The 21147-nt window shown below is 46.2% G+C and overlaps 1 pseudogene; it reads left to right on the forward strand.

Annotated features, from left to right (window-relative positions):
• The first annotated feature begins 3966 nt into the window (after positions 1-3966).
• Positions 3967-6278, forward strand: LOC118893396 (annotated as a pseudogene).
• The last annotated feature ends 14869 nt before the right edge of the window (positions 6279-21147 follow it).

The following is a 21147-nucleotide window of genomic DNA, read 5'->3' on the forward strand; positions in this document are numbered from 1 at the left end:
GTACAGCAAAGTGATTCAGTTATACATACATATATATCTATTTTTTTTCTTTTTTTCAGATTCTTTTTCCTTATAGGTTATTACAAAATACTGAGTATAGTTCTCTGTTATATACAGTAGGTCCTTGTTGGTTATTTTATATACAGTAGTGTGCATATGTTAATCCCAAACTCCTAATTTATCCCTCCCCCCCTTTCCCTTTTGGTACCCGTAAGTTTGTTTTCTATGTCTGTGGATCTATTTCTGTTTTGTATATGAATTCATGTGTATCATTTTTTTTAGATACCACATATAAGCGATATCATATATTTGTCTTTCTCTGTCTCGCTTATTTCACTTAGTATGATAATCTCTAGATCCATCCATGTTGCTGTAAATGGCATTATCTCATTCTTTTTCATGACTGAGTAATATTCCACTGTATAAATATACCACATCTTCTTTATCCATTCATCTGTCGATGGACATTTAAGTTGCTTCCATGTCTTGGCTCTTGTAAATAGTGCTGCAGTGAACATTGAGTTGCATGTATCTTTTCGAATTATGGTTTTCCCCAGATATATGCCAGGAGTGGGATTGCTAGATCATACGGTAGCTCTATTTTTGTTTTTTTAAGGAACCACCATTCTGTTCTCCATAGTGGCTGCACCAATTTACATTCCCACCAACAGTGTAGGAGGGTTCCTTTTTCTCCACACCCTCTCCACCATATATTATTGTAGACTTTTTGATGATGGCCACTCTGACCTATGTGAGGTGATACCTCATTGTAGTTTTGATTTGCATTTCTCTAATAATTAGCACATCTTTTCATGTGCCTACTGGCCATCTGTATGTCTTCTTTGGAGAAAAGTCTATTTAGATTTTCTGGCCATTTTTAAAAAAAATTTATTTTCATTTATTTATTTATTTTATTTTCGGCTGCATTGGGTCTTCCTTGCTGCATGTGGGCTTTCTCTAGTTGTGGTGAGTGGGGGCTACTCTTCGTTGCTGTGCAAGGGCTTCTCATTGCAGTGGCTTCTCTTGTTTCGGAGCATGGGCTCTAGGTGCACGGGCTTCAGTAGTTGTGGCACGCAGGCTCAGTAGTTGTGGCACACAGGCTTAGTTGATCCACGGCATGTGGGATCTTCCCGGACCAGGGCTCGAACCCGTATCCCCTGCATTGGCAGGTGGATTCTTAACCACTGTGCCACCAGGAGAGCCCTTTCTGCCCATTTTTTGATTGGGTTGTTTGCTTTTTTGATATTGAGCTAAATGAGCTGTTTGTATGTTTTGGAGATTAATTCCTTGTTGGTTGCATCATTTGCAAATATTTTCTCCCATTCTGTAGGTTGTCTTTTTGTTTTTTTTTTTTTTTTTTTGGTCTTGTTTATAGTTTCCTTTGCCGTGCAAATCTTTTAAGTTTAATTAGGTCCCATTTGCTTATTTTTATTTCCATTACTCTAGGAGAAAGATCCAAAGACATATTGCTGCCATTTATGTCAAAGAGTGTTCTGCCTATGTTTTCCTCTAGGAGTTTTATAGTGTCCGGTCTTATATTTAGGTCTTTAATCCATTTTGAGTTTATTTTTGTGTGTGGTGTTAGATAATGTTCTCATTTTATTCTTTACATGTATCTATCCAGTTGGGTGAACTTTCTAGGAAGTGAACTATATCTCCATATAGAGGTAGAAGAGGGGTGAGGCCTGTCCCCAGAGCTGAAGCCCATAGGAGATGTGGCAGGTGAGGAGGGATGAGCTGGGGGAGGTGGGCATGAGCCTTTCTGGCTCACAGGGCAGTGGGAGGCCGAGTGCCGGTGGAGGCGGGGGCATGGGCTTGGGGAGCCGTGAACTGTCTCCTCCTGCAAAGCAGCTGCCTTGGGAGCTGGTCTGTCTTGCTCCCGGGCTGCCTTGTCCCTGTGTCACACCTGGGAGGCCACCCACCTGTGCTGTGGGAAGAGCTGTCCTCTATGGACCATGGGCTTGGGGCTGGCTTTATATCCCGGGTTTCAGTCCCCACTGATGCCCTGGGATGTGAGCCCTGCTCTCAGAGGTTCTGGAACTCACCTGTTAGAACTGATCTTCCTGAATATTGTGAGTTGCTGAGGGCTGGGCCAGCCTGGTCCGTCTTTGAGCATGTGGTTCACTGGCCTTGTGGGCGGTTTCCATAGTACTCGGTGAGGGAAGGGGAGAAGGGGAAGAAGTGGTCACCTCACCTGGGAGCTATCTACACCTGCCCACCACACCTGGGGGGCTGTCTACACTTGCCCACATCACCTGGGAGCTGTCTACACCTACCTACCTCATCCGGGGGGGCCTGTCCCTGTCCCCCTGCGAGTGGGTCAGCGGTACTGTTGGCCCAGTGGCCATCTCAGGCCCTGCCTGCTATAGACCCAGTCTCCTGCAGAGCCAGGTGAGCCCACCCACAGAGCAGAGGGTGCTTGGAGCTGCTGGTGGCCTAGTGACTCTTTAGTTCTCTCCTGGCCCAGGGCGTGTCCAGAACATTCCTGGCACTGAGCTGGCATCTTCCCCAGGACAGAAACAGCCTGGCTGGCAGAGCCAGAGCATTCACTGTGGCACTTTTATTTCCAGCCTGTTTGCCCAGAAGGCAGAACCAGCCAGGACGCCCATGTGGGACTGAATTGTCTGGCCCTCGGTTTTCTCCTCCATCAGATCTCAGAACTGGCATGCCATCTGAGGCAGGTTCCTGCTCTCTCACCTCTCGGGAGACTCCAAGAATGAATGATCGAGGCCAGGTTGAAGCCCAAGGGACAGACAAAGGTGCCGACCCCCCAGACGCCGGTGCCTGGAGGTGTCTGACTCTGAGCCATGCTGAGGGCTCTGGTGCTGGTAAGAAGGGCCTCAGATGGCACTCTCCCTGAAGGTTTACGGCCCTGGGTGATGTAGATGGGTGTAGACAGCCCTCAGGTCAGGTGGGCGGGTAGAGACAGCCCCCAGGTCAGGTGGGCGGGTGCAGACAGCACATGTTAGGGGGACTCACTTTGAGGCACAGTCACCCAGCTGAGGGAGCACCCCAGGAGGGGCTTCATGATGATGAAGCACCGGACAGGACCTGAAAGCTGAGAAGGAGACGCAGGGGTGCAGAGGGTGCATCACTGAGTGGTCCCCCAAGGGTGGCCTGCTGGGGATGCCTGGGGTCTGTCCCAGCAATGACGTGGCTGTTTGGGGGCCCCAAGGGAGACAAGCTGACCAGCGGTCTGGGATCTGATGATCACGGAGGGTGTGTCTTTTGCCCTGAAGGAGAAAACTCGGCAAACTGGGGTTTCAGGGAAGTGATTCTGGGGACATCCTATCAGATGTTTCTGCTGTCAAGTGTGGAATAGCAAAGCTGGTGCACGCGCTTAGAAGTGCAGGCAAGGCACCTGCAGGCCTTCAGGGCCACGCTGACACTGCCCCGGGGCCCGTATCTGACCTGAGAACTGACGGGCTGGACATGGCTGGCCCGGGGACCGCCTGCCCATCACTGCCCTCACCGGGCTTGTGTGCACTCCCAGCCCTGAGGAGATGGGATGGGCCCCATGGGGCCAAGAGAGAAACCTGGCTTGATCTCTGGGTACCCCCATTCCAAGATGGTCCACAGCAGCCAGACTCAACCCTCCCCACTTCCCCATGCTCCTTGGAGCAGGCACGAACTCCTTCCTGTCGACAGGGCACTGTGTGACATCGCTGTGCTCAGAGGGGCATCTGGGGACTGCTGGCTTCTCCCAGACCCAGGCAGGGCAGAGTCCAAGAGAATGTTTCAGACCCATTTGTCCCACTCGGCAGAGTTCTCAGATGTCTCCCCCTCCTTGAAAGCCTTGGTCCTGTGTCCCATTCTCCTGCGTCTCCATTTTTTAAAAAAAAATGTAGGGGAATATGGCCAGTATTTTGTAGTAAGTGTAAACAGAGTGTGACCTTTAAAAATTTATTAGAGAAGCAGCTGCGTCATCGCATTACTGGGCTGGGCGGCCACCCGCGGAAACTTGAAATGGATGACGGGTTGCTGGCAGGTGGTGGGCTGGGGTCGGAGGCTATGGCGCCGGACCCCGAGTGCACCGGCTGAGCTGTGGAAGAGGAGCTGGGGCCCCTCGAGAAAGGTTTGTTCGAAGATGAAGATTCCTGCAGTGATTGTAGCAATCATGATAAACCAGAACCACTGAAGAAATGACTTTTCGTGCCAGAAAGTCAACTTTTGTTCTATGAGTGATTCAGCGCTTATCGAGATTACATTTTAGCTGACTGCAAGGCCTCTGAGGTAAAAGAATTCACAGCTGAGTTCTTAGAGCAGGTCCTTGAATCATCTGAATGGCGGGCAACCTGGCACACTAATGTGTTCGCGGTGCTGGTTGCAGTCACAGATGTGGACTTTGCAGCCTTGAAGGCAGTGGTGAGGCTTGCTGACCCGGACCCGTACCTCTGTGAATCTCAAGTGAGCACTTATACTTTGGAGTGTGTGAAAGAGCTCCTTGATCTGAAGGAACACTGGTTGCAGGAGCTGTGGGTGGTGTTTGATGATTCTGGAGTATTTGACCAGACAGCACTTGCAATTGTGCATGTCAGGTTTTCTTATCAGAACATTTGGAGGAGTTGGGCTGAAGAAGAAGAGGAGGAGTATGATTATTTTGTTAGATGTGTTGAACCTCGACTGAGATTGCATTATGACATTCTTGAAGACCAAGTTCCTTCAGGACTTATTGTTGACTATCAAAATCTGTTGACTCGGGCTTCCCTGGTGGCGCAGTGGTTGAGAATCTGCCTGCTAATGCAGGGGACACGGGTTCGAGCCCTGGTCTGGGAAGATCCCACATGCTGCGTAGCAACTAGGCCCGTGAGCCACAATTACTGAGCCTGCGCGTCTGGAGCCTGTGCTCCGCAACAAGAGAGGCCGCGATAGTGAGAGGCCCGTGCAGCGCGATGAAGAGTGGCCCCCGCTTGCCGCAACTAGAGAAAGCCCTCGCACAGAAACGAAGACCCAACACAGCCATAAATAAATAAATAAATAAAATAAAAAAAAAATCTGTTGACTCAATGTGAGGAGAGTTACAGGAAATTTTTAAATCTGAGAAGTTGTTTGTCAAATTGTAACTCTGATTCTGAGCAGGAAAACGTCTCCATGCTGGAAGGGTTAAAATTGTATTCAGAGATCGAACAGTTGAAGCGAAAGCTAAAACTCATTGAGAATCCTTTGTTGAGATATGTGTTTGGTTATCAGAAGAATTCTAATATACAAGCAAAGGGCATCCGTCCAAATGGCCAGAAGGTCACCCATGTGGTCTCCTCCACCATGACGACTGGTCTGCTGTAGTCCCTGCTCAGGGATAAGCTTTGTCCAGAGCCTTGTAAGGAAGAAATAGAAATTCAGTTCCATAGTGATCCATTGTCTGCTGTAAATGCCTGCTATGAGGGCAACACTGTTGTTGTTTGTCCTGGCCATTACGTGGTGCATGGTACACTCTCCACTGCTGACTCCATTGATTTGAAAGGGTATGGTCCACCAGATGATATTGTGATAGAAAAGGGAGGCAAAGGAGACACTTTTGTGGATTGTATGGGTGCGGATATTAAAATCTCAAGCATAAAATTTGTTCAGCATGATGCCGTGGAAGGAATCTTAATTATTCACCGTGGCAAGACTACATTGGAAAACTACAGTGTGAAACTACAGGAGTCACAGTACGAACATCAGCAGAATTTTTAATGAAGAGCTCAGATTTATATGGTGCCAAGGGTGCAGGTATAGAAATATATCCCGGGAGTAAGTGCACCCTGAGTGACGATCGGATCCATCACTGCAAGAAAGGGATCACTGCGAAGAAGGGATCCTCATTAAGGGCTTCTTAGATGAACATTATGACATTCCTAAAATATCCATGGTGAATAATGTCATACATAATAACGAAGGTTATGGTGTTGTCTTGGTGAAACCTACAATTTTCTCTGACCTGCAAGAAAATGCCCAAGACGAAACTGAAGAAAATAAAGCACTTAAAGTTCAGACAAGTGGAGAGACAGATGTAGCTGAAAGAGTGGATCTAGAAGAGCTGATTCAACGTGCAACTGGTAAAATGGAGCTTTATGTGAGAGCTGACCTTTCTGAGCAAGTTGAAAGCAATTGCGAAATTGTAAATGAACTATTTGCTGCCTCCACACAAAAAAGGCCAGATGAAGAAGAAAAGGTTGAGTGAACTGGGGATCACGAAAGCTGATGACAACTTAATGTCACAGGAGATGTTTGTTTCAATTGTGGGGAACCAGTTCAAGTGGAATGGGAAAGGGAGTTTCGGCACGTTTCTGTTCTGACTGCTGTGATGTAAATAGATAGCAAAAGATTGGATTTTGCACATGCTGTCCCCAAGAATCACTGCGCTATCATACTTTGTTTCATGTCTATATTTTGTATCTGATATATTCGATTGGGATTGAGTGAAATGTAGATTTATTTCTGTCTGCAGGTGTTGCACATAAAACACTTTATAAAGAAGGTCATAAAAATATAAAATAGAAAATACTTGGAGATTTCTTATCTAGAAAGTCTTGCTTTTTCAAACACATAGTTCTCCTATTAAGTCTATTAGTAACTTTCTAGTATAAATACACTTTAGCACTTCAAAGAGGAGGAAGAAAGGCAGGGAATGCAAGGTGAGTGCACAAAAACGCAATAGGCCTCAATGTGCAGTATTCTTATAGTTGTCTTTTTAATCCCAATTATAATGAGTCTGATATCCATGCTTTATTTGCATAATACTTGTCTTAAAAGCTTTTATGATTGGGAGGTTATCTGCCTTATCAGGCTTATTATTGAGAATCTGAGTGGGAATGCCTTTTTATGTTGAACTATGTAATCATCAAAACAGTAACAGCATAGCAAGTTTGAAACAGAAATGAATCGTGTTATTCAGAGCCAGTGCATACATAGAGCATTTTCACTATTGCTGAATATGAATGATTAAAAAGAAGGTGCTTTTCTTTCACCATAACAGTATTCTGATCAGATATCTTACATAGTCAAAATGATTACCTATACAACCTGTGTCAGCTCTGTGTTCTTGATATCATATTGTAAAATACAGCTTTTAAAAGTCTTTATATTTTTAAAAAGTATATGTGACATTAAAATTCCTACTGATTAAAATTATAATGATGAAATCAAAAACATTTATTAAAAAATTAAAAATTAAACAAAAACCCAAACAAAAAATGAAACAGCAACAAATAAAATTATGTGCATTCTAAACATCAGAAAAGTATGTTTTTTATAAACAGATTGATTGAGGTATAGCTGACATACAATAAACTGCACATATGTATTCAACTGGCTAAGTTTTGACACATGTATCTGCCTGTGAAACCACCACCGCAATTGAGAGAGCGGACACAACCGTCACCCCCCCAAAAGTCCCTCAGGACCTAAAAGAAAACTGTTTGCTGTCTTCTACCCGCAGCACTTCTGACACCAAACGTGTGGGTTTTCCACACCAAGGAATTCTGACACTAGCTCCCCTGGAGTTAGCGCAAACCCCACACGTGGAGGGCTCAGGTGAAGTGCTCAGTCCCACAAGACTGGCCCCATTTCCAGTGCCAGTCGCAAGGCTAGGCCTCCAGGATTTCTGAAAGACCAGTTATACATCATGGGTTCCAAAGACCCCCTTCTTGGGTTCAACAATTTGCTAGAATGGCTCACAGAACTCAGGAAAACACTTAACAATTACTTTTTTGTTGTTGTTTTGTTTTTTTTGTTTTTTTTAAAAATTTATTTATTTATTTATTTTTGGCTGTGTTGGGTCTTCGTTTCTGTGCGAGGGCTTTCTCTAGTTGCGGCAAGCGGGGGCCACTCTTCATCGCGCTGCGCGGGCCTCTCATTATCGCGGCCTCTCTTGTTGCGGAGCACAGGCTCCAGACGCGCAGGCTCAGTAATTGTGGCTCACGGGCCTAGTTGCTCCACGGCATGTGGGATCTTCCCAGACCAGGGCTCGAACCCGTGTCCCCTGCATTGGCAGGCAGACCCTCAACCACTGTGCCACCAGGGAAGCCCCAGTTTTTTGTTTTTTTGAATAAAGGTTACGACTCAGGAACAGCCAGATGGAGGAGATGCACAGGGCAAGGTACGTGGGAAGGAGCACGGAACTTCCGTGCCCTCTCTGGACAAGGTCACCCTCCCAGCACCTCCACGTGTTCACCAACTCAGAAGCTCTCTGACTCCACCCTTCTGGGTTTCTATGGAGGCTTCACGACATAGGCACGACTGATTAAATCGTTGGTTATTAGTGATTCAGTATCAACCACCAGCCCCTCTGCTCTCCCCAGAGGTTCGGGGGGTAGAACTGAAAGGTCCAACCCTCTAATTGTGTGGTTAGTTCCCCGGGCAACCAGCCCTCATCTTTAGGTGCTTTCTGGAAGTCAACTTAGTACCAGAAGCTCAGGTGTGGTTGAAAGTGGCTTGTTATGAACAACAAAAGACACTCCTATTTCAGAAACTGGGGATGGAAACCAAATATTTTAACCAAAGATACTCCTGTTGCTCTTATCACTTAGGAGATGACAGGGGTTTTAGGAGCTCTGTGCCAGGAGCCGGGGATGAAGACCAGATATAGATTCCTTGTTACATCACAATAACAAGACAATAACAGGACACTTCCTAATCCCTCCCATCTGCCCCTCCCCTTCTTTCTCAAGCATCCACTTTGGGTCACTCTAGATTAGTATGCACTTTCTAGAATTTTCTATAAGTGGAACTGTACAGTAAGTACTCTTTGTCTTCTTTCAATTAGCATCATTATTTTGAGATCTGTCCATATCGTTGCACGTGTCAGTATTTCTTTCCTTTTCATTGCTTCATGGATTGTGTTCCATTGCATGGACATGATTCCTTTCTATCAAGTGCTTTTTATATGCCAGGCACTGTCCCAGTGAGTTGAATCTCCAAATTGAGTTTAAAAAAATTTTTTTAAATTAATTAATTAATTAATTTTTGGCTGCGTTGGGTCTTTGTTGCTGCATGTGGGCTTTCTCTAGTTGTGGCGAGCGGGAGCTACTTTTCACTGTGGTACGCGGGCTACTCATTGTGGTGACTTCTCTTGTTGCGGAGCACGGGCTCTAGGCGCATGGGCTTCAGTAGCTGTGGCACGCGGGCTCAGTAGTTGTGGCACACGGGCTTAGGTGCTCCGCGGCATGTGGGATCCTCCCGGACCAGGGATCGAACCTGTGTCCCCTGCATTGGCAGGCGGATTCTTAACCACTGTGCCACCAGGGAAGTCCCTCCAAATTGAGTTTTAATCCCCAAACTGGTCTGCAAGGAAGTGTTGTGATCTCCGCTTGACAGCCGAGGCAATTAGAAGGCTTGACTTCTTACAGGTCACACAGCTGGTAAATGCAAGAGTCAGAATTTGAACTTACATCTGGCTCCAAAATTCACTTGCTCCACTGGATGGCTGCCCTATACAGGGGTCTGTTATCAATAAACAATCTATAACAAGAATAGAAAAGAGTTTTATTTGAGCCAAACTAAGGACTAGCCCGGAAGCCATCTCCCCAGCTTACTCTGAGAAGCTGGTCCGGAGCAGCGGCGTTTTCAGCACAGTTTTCTATCTTGTCAGAACAAAGAACATTAAACAAGTCAGGGTTACATCTCTTCAGTGGTTCAAAAAAAAGAACAGACCAGCACGTACCCAGCGAGTTAGCATGGCCTTGCACCTGGGAAGGGAGTCTTATCATCAAAGGGAGACCAGCATTGGCATCCCAGGAAGAGGGGCATTTAATCTTTATTTTTAACGTGGACACTCTTTACTTCTGGTCAACGTCCCCTTTTCTTAAATAATTAAAGCAGATGTACAACATATGTATGACAGGCCACAAACAGCCTATTTTAGTTAGCATAAAATTCAAGTTAACTCTTGTATAAGCCAGAATGACTTCCCTATATTTCAATAGGTGAAAATTTCTTTCATCAGGTCCCTCTGAAATCCTGGCCACCCTGGGTTCCTCAGCAGCAAGATGGATTTTTTCCTTTACTTTTCTTCTCTTTTCTTTTTCTTTTATGGAGGTGAGATTCACATACCAGAAGAGTAACCATTTTAAAGGGAACAACTCAGTGGCATTTAGTATATTCAAGATATTGTGCAACTCTCACCTCTGTCTAGTTCTAGAACATTTTTTTCACCCCCCAAAGAAACCCCATCCCCATTAGCAGTTACTTCCTTTGAATCCTGAAAGCAGCCAGTAGTCAAATTTCCAATATGACCTCCCCACATCTGTCCCTGTTGCAGAGGTCAATGTGCGCCCACCTGCCCCACCCCTCACCACCCCCTTGGCTGCCCTGCAGTGCAGGTAGGAAAAGGTGACCAGGCTCTGTGAGTGGAGGTCCCGCACCCCCTGCCCCATGCACGACCAGAGGTAGAGAGGAAATCCCAGCTCCTGCCCTGGGGTTTCCACTTCTGAGCGGTCCCCTGTGTCTGCAGAGCCGTGCTGGCCTGGAGCCAGCTCTCCTGCTCGGCACAGACCAGAACCGTCCCCTGTGGCCTGTCCAGGTTCCTATGATGCTGAATCTCAGCATATTTTCCCCCTGAGCCAAGCAGAAGTTGTTACTCCTGCAACAGCACCACGGAGAAAAACCTTGGCATCCCAGGGGCAGGGGCGGAGGCCCGAGGCAGGGAAGCCGTTCTCAGCACAGGGACCCGGAGCCAGGATGGACTTCTAGATCCAAATTTCCAAAGCAAATTAACCAGCTCCCTCTTGGGCTGCAGGTTGCTGCCCAAGAGGCACGTAGGGCCTGGCTGTGGCCAGCAGTGCCAGACCCTCCCTGCCAGCCGTGCTCCCGCCAAAGAGCCATGCGTGGGGCTTCTTTCTCTTGAATCTTCTTTCTTCTTCTTTCTTCTATCTCACAGGTTTAGTGAGATACAATTCACCCATTTTAAAGGGTCCAATTTAATGGTTTTTAGTATATCCCCAGAGCTGGGCAACTACCACCACAGTCCATTTTAGAACATTTCCATCACCCCAAAAAGAGACCCCATCCCCATGAGTAGTCACTCCCCATTCCCTGCTGAAGCACGCCCCCTGCCGCCCCCACCCCCAACTACTAATCTGCTTTCTGTCTCTGTGGATTTGTCTGTTCTGGATATTTCACATAAATGGAATCATACACTATCTGTCCATTTGCTTCTGGCTTCTTTCTTTCAGCATGATGTTTTTAGATTTCATCCATATAGTAGCATGTGTCAGTGCTTCATTCCTTTTTATGGCTGAGTAATACTCCAGTGTATGAATGGACCACATTTTGTTTACCCTTTCATCCACTGATGGACATTTGGGCTGTTTCCACCTTTTGGCAGTTGTGACTAGTGCTGTGGATGTGCGTGTACAAGTACCTGTTTGAGTCCCTGTTTTCAAATCTCTCAGGTATATACCTATGAGTAGAATTGCTGGATCATACGCTAATTCCATATTTATCTTACTGAGGAATTGCCAGACTGTTTTCCATAGCTACCACACGATTTTAAATTCCTACCAGCAGTGCACGAGGGTTCCAATTTCCCCACATCCTCATGGACACTTGTTAGTTTCTGTTGTTTTGATAGTAGCCATCCTGATGGGTGGGAGGTGGTATCTCCTTGTGGTTCTGCTTTTCATTTCCCTGATGACTAGGGATTTTGAGCAACTTCTCACGTTCTTATTGGCCATTTGTGTATCATCTTTGGTGAAATGTCTATTCAAGTCCTTTGCCCATTTTTATTTATTTATTTATTTATTTTTATAATAATTACTTTCTAAGTCCTTTATCTTTTTTTGTTGTTGTTGTTATTTTTAATCTATTTATTTATTTTTGGCTGTGTTGGGTCTTCGTTTCTGTGCGAGGGCTTTCTCTAGTTGCGGCAAGCGGGGGCCACTCTTCATCGCGGTGCGCGGGACTCTCACTGTCGCGGCCTCTCTTGTTGCAGAGCACAGGCTCCAGACGCGCAGGCTCAGCAGTTGTGGCTCATGGGCCTAGTTGCTCCTTGGCATGTGGGATCTTCCCAGACCAGGGCTCGAACCCATGTCCCCTGCACTAGCAGGCAGACTCTCAAACACTGCGCCACCAGGGAAGCCCTGCCCATTTTTAAATTAGGTTGTTTGTCCTTTTTTGTTGTTGTTGTTGAGTTATAAGAGTTCTTCATATATTTTGGATATTAATCCCTTATCGGTTATATGGTCTGCAAATATTTTGTCCCATTTTGTGCATTGTCTTTTCACTTTCTTGATAGTCTTTTGATGCACAAACGTTTTACATTTCGATAGAGTCCAATTAATCTATTTTTCCTTTGTTGCGTGTGCTTTTAGTGTCCTATCTAAAATAAAACAGAAGGACAGTGAATCTGCCAAGTGGGGTCCTGGGGCTGAGGGGTTTCTGGGGACTGATGGCTCAGGATGGGGGTGGGGGCAGGGGCTCCTGGCTCAGGTTGGATTCTGGAATGTAACACGACTGATGGTCAGTGGTCCAGGTCCGAACACCTCTTTCCCCACTCCACTGCTGTCGAGCTGATCTTTGACGGTGGGCAGGAGAGGGTGATGGCTCCAGCACAGGCGAGAGGGACAAAGACCAGGAGAGTGACTTTGACTTTCTTTCTTCCTTTTCTTCTTCCCTCTCTCCCCCTCTCTCTCTTTTAGAATAATTTTAAAAGAATATGCTATTCTGTAGGATCATGTAATTGTGGATATATGACGTCTTGCGTTTGTGAAAACCCATGGAATGTACAACACCCTAATGTAAACTGTGGCCTTAAGTTAGTTGTAATGTATCAATATTCATTCATTGATTGTAACAAATACACCATCCCAGTGCAAAATGTTAATAATAGGGGAAACTGTTGCAAGGGGAACTCTATACTTTACAGTTTACTTTTCTGTAAACTCAAAGCTGCTCAAAAAAAAAATCTATTAATTAAAAAAAATGCAATACAGTAGTGATTACATTGCAATGATTGCAAATACATGTGAAAAATGAAAGAGAGAAAAAGTAATATTAATAGATCTGATAAATGTTATTAAATTTAAAAATACTTTTTAATAAAGAAAAATAAAAATTTAAATGATTTTTAAAAATTTCAGTAACAAAATAATTAAATAAAAATTTAAATCATTTTCATAATTTCTTCTGAAATAATTTCAGACTTGCAGACACATGGCAAGAACCATACAAAGAACCCCCTTTCACTTGGATTCCCCGAAGGTGGAATTTTATCATGTTTGCCCCCTGCTCCTTGTTCTCTACATCTCCACTCATCGTAGCGATTTTTCTTTCTGAATCATCCCAGAACAATTGGCTGACATGCTGCCCTATCACCCTGACGCTATCCCCCAAACAAGGACACTCTCCTACAAAACCTGCTTGCCACTGCATGAATCCAACACCACCACTAGGGCGGCACCACCGGGCAGTCTCCAGACTCCATTTGGACTCCAACTGCCCCTTTAGCCTAGAACATTTCTCAATCTTTCCCTGGCCTTCATGGCTCTGATAGTTTTAAATAGAGATTTAATAGAGATGGAAGACAGATGAGTGGTTGCTTAGGGCTGGTGGGAGGATGGAGGGCTGTTATGATAGCTAAGGAATATGAGGTTGCATTTTGAAGTGATGAAAATGTTCTACAATACTTTTTTTAAAAAAAGTATTTAATTTTTCATTTGGCTGTGTTGGGTCTTAGTTGTGGCAGGTGGGATCTTTGTTGTGGCACGTGGGCTTCTCTCTAGTTGTGATGCATGGGCTCTAGAGCACGCCGGCTTAGTTGCCCCGCAGCACGTGTGATCTTAGTTCCCTGACCAGGGATCGAACCCGTGTCTCCTGCATTGGAAGGTGGATTCTTAACCACAGGACCACCAGGGAAGCCCCCTACTTTTCTTTTTTTTTAATTGAAATATAGTTGATTTACATTGCTGTGCCAATCATTTTTTTTTACAATACTTTTTAAAAATTTTATTTTCTTAATTGAAGTATAGTTGATTTACAGTGTTGAGCCAATCGAAAATGTTCTGTAATTGATTGTGATGATGGTCGCACATACATGTGTATATACTAAAAACACCCTTGAATTGGACCCTTTAAATGGTCAAATCGTATGGTGTGTGAATTATATCTCAATAAAACTGTTGGGAAAAAAGAATACAGACTTTTCATGCTGTAGATGACCCTCAATCTGGAGCTATCAGTATATCCTTATGTCCAGGGTCAGGCCCTACATTCTTGGCAGAACCACAGAATCAGTGATGTACTCTTCTCAGGACGCCACATCAGGAGGCCCCCCTGCCATCTGGTCCCTCCACTGGGTGTTATCTTGTGTGTAGTAAAGAACTGAACCTGATTCAAAGAGAGTCTGGCCTTTGCCATTGACCCTTTGGAGGTGCCTTCTAAACTTCTGGGATGTCCTGCCTAAGAAGAGTGTCTTTGTTTACCTGGAACCTTGGGCCACACCAAATAGTCTAATTTATGATGGGGGCCTCAGGCCATATGGTCTCAGCTTGACCTCCAGGTGGTCTGGAGACTAAAGGTCAGCCACATGGACAGTTGACCTTGGACCCCTCAATAAAAACTCTGGACACTGAGCCTTGGATGAGCCTCCTTGGTTGGCAGTACACCATGTGGGTTGTCACACATCATTACCAGGAAAATAACTCTTTCCTGACTGCACTGTCGGGGGAGGGGGGCACTTCTGGAAACCCATGCCTGGATTTCTCCTAGACTTTTCTCTTGGCTGTTTTTAACTTATATCCTTTCACTGTCATAAACTGTAACTGTGAGTATAACAATTTTCAGTGAGTTCTGTGAATCCTTCTAGACAATTATTGAACCTGAGGGTGGTCTTAGGACTCGTAAACTTGCAGTTGGTGTCAGAAGTGAGGGTGGTCTTGGGACTTCCCTGGTGGCACAGTGCTTAACACTCCACGCTCCCAATGCAGGGGGCCTGGGTTTGATCCCTGGTCCAGGAACTACATCCCACATGCATGCTGCAACTAAGAGTTCGCATGCCACAGCTAAGGAGCTGGCAAGCTGCAACTAAGGAGCTCACCTGCTGCAACTAAAGAACCCACGTGCCGCAACTAAGACTGGACACAACCAAATAAATAAATAAATAAATATGAAAAAAAAGAGAAGTGAGGGTGGTCTTGTGTCCCCTAATTTCACGCCTTGACAACAAGGGTCTCCACCATGAGGCTCTGTTTTTCCTTTTGTCACTGGTAGGTATTTTGCAAGCAGATCCTTTGTGTCTACACCAATCACCTGTTCTTTCCACCTCTCCTATCATCAGCCTTAGTGTCTATTATGATCCTGCCTGAACCAGCTACCTTCCTGGTGGTTGACAAAGGGCATTTCTATATCCCCATCACTTGTCTCAGTTTATTAGTTGATAGTCTATCCTGTTGACTCTCCTGGTGGCTGACAGCTGATAAAAATGGGCTGTGAGGGCTTCCCTGGTGGTGCAGTGGTTGAGAATCTGCCTGCTAATGCAGGGGACATGGGTTCGAGCCCTGGTCTGGGAAGATCCCACATGCCGTGGAGCAACTGGGCCCGTGAGCCACAATTACTGAGCTTGTGCATCTGGAGCCTGTGCTCCGCAACAAGAGAGGCCACGACAGTGAGAGGCCCGCGCACTGCGATGAAGAGTGGCCCCCACTCGCTACAACTAGAGAAAGCCCTTGCACAGAAACGAAGACCCAACACAGCCAAAAATAAAAAAAAAAAAAAAAAAAAAAAAAGGGCTGTGAATCATTACTTGAAAGAACCCATAGCGTGATGGCATCTTTCCAAACATGACTTTCTTAGGGGGTGGGTATTGTGTGCAAAAACCAAGGATTTGGTTTGCAAAGTGAAAAGCTTGGAATCCTCTAAACCAGTGGTTCTCAACCGGGGGTGGTTTTACTGGCATCTACTGGGTCTGCTCAGCATCTCATAAAGCACAGACAGCCCCCCATGGCAAAGAATGATCTAGCTCCAAATGTCAGCAATGCCAGGGCAGAGAAACCCTGGAATAACGCTGGGGGAAGGGCCCGTCAGGCAGTGGACACAGCCTGGGCAAAGGCCAGGAGGTGGGACCAGGTCTGGCGTGTGGGAGGGAGGTTGGAGGGGCAGGAGCTGACCTTGATCTTGGCCTTGGTCCTGGTGGTGGGGGCTTCATCACACCCTTGTTAAGCCAAGGCCCACCTGAGCCTCTGTCCTGCTCTGCTTTTGCCATCTTTCTTCTCTGTGCTTCCTCTCACTGAGCCCCAGGCTGTTCGTTTGTGAAATGGGAGAACTTATAGGGCACACTGGGTCAAGGGGGTTAAAATGCTTAAGATACATAATGCGATAAGGTGAGGACCTTGGGACCTTTGGAAGCAGGCAGTGAGAGGACAGAGAAATGGTCCTAGATACACTTGCCAGCGTGCCACGGGCATACACAGAACAGACAAAATCCATCCCCAGTTCGGATGGACTCTAGAACCTTCCAGGGGAACACAGGGCGGCCCAGGGAACCGAGATGGGGAGAGGGGGAAGCCTTCTCAGGCCACAAGGTTCAGTGGGACCCCGTTCTCTGCAGGAATCCTCATTGAATCCCGGCACCCTCTTGGGTTGCAGCTCATGACTGACCCACAATATTAGCCATCAGCTGTGGGAGCCCAGGATGAGATGCTGTTGCCGGCACAAGAGGCCCACATTCTCCAGATTCCGGATTTTGGAAGGAGACCCAGGAAGTGGAGGCATGGGAAAGGAGCCCAGAACCGGCTCTGGTTTCCTGGGTGCCGCTCCTGGGCCAGGCCCAGAGTCAAACTCTCTGCACACACCTGTCGCCTAGTTTAGTCCTAGCAGCATGTAGGAGGGTGGGGTTATGACTATCCCTATGTGATGGACAAGGAAAACGAAGTCCAGATTGCTTGGCACTGCCCCAGATGTGAAGCTGGGTTGGGACCCCTAGGCCTGGCTCCAAGCCCCCACCCACACCCAGCCCTTCAGTTGCTGTGGTCTGTACTCTGAGGCTAACAGAATGACACAGTGGGGCAAACCTAACTCAGGCCAAGGAACTGACAAATTGGACTTATGCACAGACTTCAATTTATATAGATATTACTCCCTTCCTGGGAAGGGCCTAAGAAATCACTTAAGATTATTTGCTGAAAGGTCCCTGTGCCAGCATGAATAGGATCCCCCTAAAATTCATGTCCACCCAGAATCTCAGAATATGATCCTATTTGCATCACAAGTCCAAATGGGTTTGGGTCTTTGCAAATGTAATCAGTTATTACAATGAGATCAGGGACTTCCCTGGTGGCACAGTGGTTAAGAATCCGCCTGCCAATGCAGGGGACATGGGTTCAAGGCCTGGTCCAGGAAGATCCCACATGCCGCAGAGCAACCAAGCCCGTGCGCCACAACTCCTGAGCCGGCGCTCTAGAGCCCGCGAGCCACAACTGCTGAGCACGCACGCCACAACTACTGAAGCCCATGCGCCTGGAGCCCATGCTCCGCAACAAGAGAAGCCACCGCAATGAGAAGCCCGTGCACCACATCAAAGAGTGGCCCCTGCTCGCCACAACTAGAGAAAGCCCGGGCGCAGCAACAAAGACCCAACACAGCCAAAAATAAATAAATTTAATTAAAAAATAATAATACCATTAAAAAAATGATTTTTTTTAATTTTTTAATTTATTATTTATTTATTATTTTTATTTTTGGCTGTGTTGGGTCTTCGTTTCTGTGTGAGGGCTTTCTCCAGTTGCGGCGAGTGGGGGCCACTCTTCATCGCGGTGCGCGGGCCTCTCACTATCGCGGCCTCTCTTGTTGCGGAGCAGAGGCTCCAGACGCTCAGGCTCAGTAGTTGTGGCTCACGGGCCCAGTTGCTCCGCGGCATGTGGGATCTTCCCAGACCAGGGCCCGAACCCGTGTCCCCTGCATTGGCAGGCAGATTCTCAACCACTGCGCCACCAGGGAAGCCCCTAAAAAATTTTTTTAAAAAATAAAAGGAGGTCATATTGGATTAGGGCAGGCCCTCAATCCAATAGGACTGGTGTCCTTATAAGAAGAGGGAAATTTGGACACACACACACACACAGACACACACACGAGGAGAGAAATCCATGTGATGATGGAGGCAGAGATTGCGAGATGAACTGGGACCTGGGACCCTTTACTGCAGTGCTTGCACCTGGACAAAGTTCTCCTGGAGCAAAAGAATACAAAGAAACTATAAGGGACTAAACATAACTGCACGCGTGTGCAGTAGAGGCAATTATAAACAATAAGATACCAAAAGGCCACAGACCAACTGCCACTTCTGACGTGCCAGGAGCAAAAGCAGGGTACTGCCCGTGATCCCTGCACAGAGTACCACCAAGGGAGTGGGCAGACTACCTAAACTACGCCTCCTGCCCAACCCACTGATCTGCCCGCCCCCCTCACCCCATGTAAGGAAGCCCCTTAACCCCCAGCTCAGGGAGTGAGCAAAGGCACCTGTTTCTTGTTCTCGCTCCCTCTAAAGCCTTGCCTGAATTTCTCATCTGGCCTCTTATCAATTTCTATTGATTAAAGAGTCCAAGGACCCTAGTCAGTAACAATGGGAGCAATGTATCAATTAGCCAAGGTAAGCCGAAGACTTTCAGAGGCCACCAAAAGCTGGGAGAGAGGCATGGAATAGATTCGCCCTCACAGTCTTCAGAAGGAACCAACCCTGCCAAAACTTGATTTTGGATTTCAGGCTCCCAGAACCATGAGGGAAGAAATCCTGTTGTTTTAAGTCACTCAGTCTGTGGTCCTACATTATAGCAGCTACAGGACACTAACAGACCCCAGAAACGGTTGTTGCATCTGCAAACAGCATTCACTCTGCTGTAGAATGTAACCGCAAATAACAACTGGAAAGCCCTCTGTCCACGTGTGTCTGCCCTCTACACTGCTGCGAAATTCCTTGGACATTTTCATGATGCAAAAGAGCAGGACACACCATGCACAGAAGCAGCATCAGATGGAGCTGGCTTTAGGGAATCTGCATGGCAGAGCTCACGTGATTAGCTTTTTCCTTGACCTGTGCTGAGCCCTGGGCTGGGCACCTCCAGGTGAGGTGTGTGAAATCCACCTTCTCATTACTGATCTTTATTAATTCAACTGCAAGTGGAATTGAGCTGTTTGGGGCTTCCGTGAGATGCTGGAAATACAGAGCCAGAGAGGGAGGGAGCAAAAGGAAGCAAAGACCTGTCAGTGTGGGCATTCCCAAAGCACATTGTTTGCTTGTTCAGAAATATATATGCAAACAACTATATTTGCATGTATTTCCATATGCCATTTTTTGCTCTATTGAGATATCATTGACATGCCATCAAATTAACCTGTTTTCAGTATACAAATCAATGATTCCTCATAAATCTACAAGATTTTACAACATCATGACAATCTAGTTTTAGAATATTTCCGTCACCCCCAAAATATCCCTTGTGTCATTTCATCATTAATCTTTGCTCACAGCCAGCCATCACCTCTATCTAGTTCCGGAATATTTTCATCACCCCATAAAGAAACCTCATACCCATTAGCAGTCACTCTCCACTCTTCATCCACCTCAATCTGTTCCTGGCAACCACCAATCTGCTGTCTGTTTTGCACATTTCATACAAACTGAATCATTCACTATGTGGTCTTTTGGGTCTGGCTTCTTTCACTGAGCATAATGGATAATGGTTTCAAGGTTCGTCACATTGTAGCCATGTCAGTGCTTCATTCCTTTCTATGGCTGAATAATATTCCATTGTATGGATGAACCACATTTTGTTTCTCCATTCATCTATTGATGGGCATTTGGGTCATTTCCACCTTTTGGCTACTGTGAAGAGTGCTGCTGTGACGTGTGTGTACAATTTGTTTGAACACCTACTTTCAAGTCTTCAGGTCTACACCTAGGGGTGGAATTGCTGGGTCATATGCAAACTCTATGTTTAACTTTTGGAGGAATCATTCCCTTCTTTTTTGAGATTATTTTAAAGATAATAATGAAGATTATCTCTCTGTCCTCACCCAGTTAGAAATGTCACATAGAGCATAAGACACCCTGTCAAATGTGAATCCCACATAAGGAAAAAATAAAATTTATTAGTGTAAGCGTGTCCCAAATATTGCACGGGCTACGCTTATGCTAAAAATTTTTGTTGTTGTTTATCTGAGTCAAATTTAATTGTATTTTTCTTTGCTAACTCTGGCAAACCTACACCTAATTCATGCCTTATCTCGGGTGAAAACATTGCTATTTAGCCCCATTGCTTATTTACAATCTCTGTCTTTGGGTATATATCCCAGAGTGGAAACTGGTGGAGTATATGGTAATTCTGTTTAACTTTTTGAGGAACTGCCAGACTTTTTCCCGCATGGCCGCATCATTTTACATTCCCGTGAGAAATACACAAGGGTTTCAATTTCTCCACATCCTCACCAACACTTGTTACTGTCTAGTTTTTAAAAAAATGCTATCATTGTAATAGGTGTGAAGTAGGAGCTCATTGTGGTTTTGGTTTACATTTTCCTACTGATTAGTAATGTTGAACATCTTTTCACATACTGTGGGCCATTTGTATATCTTCTTTGGAGGAGCCTTTCTCAAAGTCCACCCTGGGAAGGCGGCTCACACTGGTTGTGTGGAAAAGCCTCTGCTCTTCACATGCTGGGGGCGTAAAGGACACAGGGTGAAAGAGATCACACAGGTGCAGGAAGATCCCCCCCAGTCATCCTTCCCTCCCCTCCAGGTTCCTGCTCCCCAGGCAGCAGGAGGTGAAAGTGCTTGGGTCTTGTTGAAATTGCCTTCCTGCATCCCTCTCTCTGGCTACTCTTCTCCCCCCAACCCCCATACCCCACCTCCCCTGATTTGTGGCAATCACACATGGCACATCCTTCCTTTATCTGTTTGTCCCTTGTCCCATGGATGGACACACAGTCTGCTTCTGGCTATTCACCACCCTTGAATGACACAGCTGTGAAAGCTCTTGGTTGGGTCACCTTGGACGCATTCATGTCCTTCCAGCAGGGTCAGAGGTCACATGCAGTTTCAGCTTCATTAATATCACTGGCCACTCCCCAAGTGACGAACTGGCTGTGTCCTCCTGAGCAGCAAACAACACTCACCACAGCCACTCCTGTACATGGCATGCCCTGTTCCCCCTCTGGCTTTGGGGTCCTGGCCATGCTGTG

Source organism: Balaenoptera musculus, chromosome 3, assembly GCF_009873245.2.
Source record: "Balaenoptera musculus isolate JJ_BM4_2016_0621 chromosome 3, mBalMus1.pri.v3, whole genome shotgun sequence".
Taxonomy (NCBI): Eukaryota; Metazoa; Chordata; class Mammalia; order Artiodactyla; family Balaenopteridae; genus Balaenoptera; species Balaenoptera musculus.